We start from the raw sequence: 4,059 nt of genomic DNA on the forward strand, positions 1-4,059 counted from the left end.
TTTGTTGACTACCAAAAACTCCAACTAATATATTTGTGACAAATTTACTCTCTGTTAAATTGGAAAAGTACCACAAAAAACCTTAAATAGGTACACATGTGACAAACAGATGATAAAACCCCAAACTGGTGAACCTGGCAACTATTACGTGTCATTTAAAGCATAAATTTGACGTTAAAATTTAAAGGAAACTACCGGAGAGTAAAATTGTTGCATGTATACCAATTTGGGATTTTTTGTGGTAAAAAAATTAGTTTGGGGTAAAATTATCACAGGTATACCAGTTTGGGATTTTTTTATAGTATTAACCCCTCAATTAATAATCAATTCTCTAGAGAGAATTGAATTTAATAGGGATAAGTACACCATAAGTCTTAAAACTTGTCACGAAAGTGTAATTGAGCCATAAAATAATCAAGTCCTTTTATTAACTTTGTTCAACTTCACAAACGGAAAATATTAACAAGTTTTATAACTTTATTGCACCAACTTGATAAAAAGTTTTAGGACTCAATTGCATATTTATGATAAGTGTTAGGACTGGGTTGCACTTTTTGAAAGTTTAAAATTTAATTACATTTTCATGATAAGTTTTCGGATTTCCGATGCACTTATCCGAATTTAATAAGAGTTTGAAAGTCTAATAAAATAGAAGGGCTCCACTCCAAAACGACTTTGGAAAAGCTGCTTTGAAATTTCGCATTCTTCTTGTCGTCTCGTTTGGTTCCAAGGAGAAAAATCCTCAACCTTCTGCGTTGACGTTGACTTGAAGCTGCACTTCTGAAGTCTTCCACATTAACTTCGTTAGTCCTTTCCTACCACCCCGTGACAGAAGTGACGATGACATTTTGGGGTTGTCCAAAGAGGAAATGAATTTTACACCGTCTATGATACGTCAAAACTTTCAATCCACTCCTTGGGCCTTGTCCATGCAAGCCCTTTCACTTGCTTAAGGGAAGGGGCAGAAGACTCGGAAACCTCTTAATCAGTACCCAATTGTCTACGTGATGCGACGTGGTTATATGATACAAACGAATAGATGAAATGTCCCCATATGTCGTGGTTTTTGAACGTGGTTATGATAGTAAATACTGCTGCTAATTTAAAGTAAATGTTTCAATCCAGTCCTCGGGCCTTGTCCATTCAATCCCTTTCACTTGCTTAAGGGAAGGGGTAGAAGACTCGGAAACCTCTTAATCAGTACACAATTGTCTACATGATGCGACGTGGTTATATGATACAAACGAATAGATGAAATGTCCCAATATGTCGTGGTTTTTGAACGTGGTTATGATAGTAAATGTTGCTGCTAATTCAAAGTAAATGTTTCAATCCACTCCTCGGGCCTTGTCCATGCAAGCCCTTTCACTTGCTTAAGGGAAGGGGCAGAAGACTCGGAAACCTCTTAATCAGTACCCAATTGTCTACATGATGCGACGTGGTTATATAATACAAACAAATAGATGAAATGTCCCCATATGTCGTCGTTTTTTAACGTGGTTATGATAGTAAATACTGCTGCTAATTCAAAGTAAATGTTTCAATTCGCTCCTCAGGCCTTGTCCTTGCAAGCCCTTTTACTTGCTTAAGGGAAGGGACAGAAGACTCGAAAACCTCTTAATCAGTACTCGATTGTCTACGTGATGCGACGTGGTTATATAATACAAACGAATAGATGAAATGTCCCCATATGTCGTGGTTTTTTAATGTGGTCATGATAGTAAATACTGCTGCTAATTCAAAGTAAATGTTTCGATTTGCTCCTTGGGCCTTGTCCTTGCAAGCCCTTTCACTTGCTTAAGGGAAGGGACAGAAGACTCGAAAACCTCTTAATCAATACACAATTGTCTATGTGATGCGACGTGGTTATATGGTACAAACAAAGAGATGAAATGTCCACATATGTCTTGGTTTTTTAACGTGGTTATGATAGTAAATACTGCTGCTAGTTCAAAGTAAATGTTTCAATCCACTCCTCGGGCCTTGTCCATGCAAACCCTTTCACTTGCTTAAGGGAAGGGATAGAAGACTCGAAAACCTCTTAATCAGTACACAATTGTCTATGTGATGCGATGTGGTTATATGGTACAAACAAAGAGATGAAATGTCCGCATATGTCGTGGTTTTTTAACGTGGTTATGATAGTAAATACTGCTGCTAGTTCAAAGTAAATGTTTCAATCCACTCCTCGGGCCTTGTCAATGGAAACCCTTTCACTTGCTTAAGGGAAGGGACAGAAGACTCGGAAACCTCTTAATCAGTACCCAATTGTCTACGTGATGCGACGTGGTTATATGGTACAAACAAAGAGATGAAATGTCCGTATATGTCGTGGTTTTTGAATGTGGTTATGATAGTAAAGACTGCTGCTAGTTCAAAGTAAATGTTTAGGTGATTGTTGATTAAACGTGGTATTGGAGGCATTATATGGATTACTTTTCACTTGAAAACACGAGTTATTCTGGAAAATTCAACGTGGTAATAATTTAATATAAATTGTCCGACATGACTCGCCGGAGCTACTTTGATCCAGCGTTGCTTGTGTTGTTGATGACCGGTTTGACATGTTTTATTTTCAAATGTAACCTAAATGAAGAAAAGAAGCTGGTTAGTCTACCATAGCCGAAGAACATTGAGATGTGTTGTTGTATTGGGGCAATGTATGTTAGTTATTACCTTTTTTTATGTTTGAAGTGTTGCTTTTGTGCTCAAATGTAAAATTAATTTTCTCAAGCAAGCAAGCTTCAACTACTTATTGGAAAGTAACTTTAATTTGTGTTAATTATTACCCAGTTTTATACTCAATTTACTGGAATTACGCTTTGTGCTGTAATTGTTGATTAAGGATGGAAGGTTTAGCAATTGCTGGGCAAGCAAGCAAGCAAGCTTTCTCTGTTTCTTTTTGCTAATCTATGTATGGGGTTGAGAGACAGTAAAGTTTCACAAGTTCACAAGTGATCATTTGATTTCTAGAATTCGTTACGTACGAATGTTATAATACTTATGGTGTTCTTATTCCCATGGTCTCTTAGTTTTAGCTTAAGTTTCGTCACGTCACTAATCAGTAGTGTAATCCTGATCAAATATTCTCTACCTTTAGCTCAATCAATATATTCTACAATAAGTGAAGGGACCCACATGATTAGAAGCAAAAACAAAATGGAGTAACTTGATTAGAAAAGAGCAAGGCTAGAATATTAAAAGAAGTATAGTAAATTGATATGATAACTGGCCAAATACAAGGTGATAATTTAAATTAGTTCGTCATTTCAACATGTTGAGGAAAACTCCTATTAATTTTGAAGTTGACAAAACCGTCCAATTAGACTAATATACTCGACCAACATATACTTAAGTGAATCAACTCCGAATGTATGTAGTTTCTGAATACTTGTACTAATGTGTACTTTCTGCCGTTTGCGAAGTCACAACACTTGTATATATTCAATTTCTCTGCCACATAACCTCATAATTGATTCATTTCACTGAAGAAATATTTGAGGCTTCTTTCGTTAATGTGTCCCAAACATATATGCCAAAATTTACAGTGTCAAACATATGCATCCGACGTCTCCGAAACAAAACCGTCAGTGCTCTCTCCTATGAATTTCTACAGACGAAAGTTTTGCTTGATTCATTCTAAGGTTATAAATTGATTGACAATCTTAAATACTACGACAAGAATACCACATTCTAAAATATATCAACACCTAACTTAATTCAGGGTACTCAAATAAATCGGGTTTTTCTTCAATTCTGGAACAATATCTCACTCCAGTATATGTCCAATGATGACATTATGCATTCTAATTCTAGCAACTGCTCCACCAAGCAATTGCTCCTATTAGGTTCCCACAGGGAGACGATCTTTGAGTTTCCCTGAAGAGCACGTCGCCGGTCCACATGTCACTTTTCCATCCTCTGAATTCTACTATTCGCAAAAATGCAAGCAGAGCATCAACAGAACGTGCCTCCTCTTCCCATCAAACACCAAATCAACTCTGGAACAGAATATGGAGATTGGAGACTCCTCACAAAATCAGAAATTTTATTTGGAGT

Source organism: Syzygium oleosum, unplaced genomic scaffold (genome assembly GCF_021117445.2).
Source record: "Syzygium oleosum isolate NSW1041296 unplaced genomic scaffold, Sole_v2.1 Sole_v2.27, whole genome shotgun sequence".
Classification (NCBI taxonomy): domain Eukaryota; kingdom Viridiplantae; phylum Streptophyta; class Magnoliopsida; order Myrtales; family Myrtaceae; genus Syzygium; species Syzygium oleosum.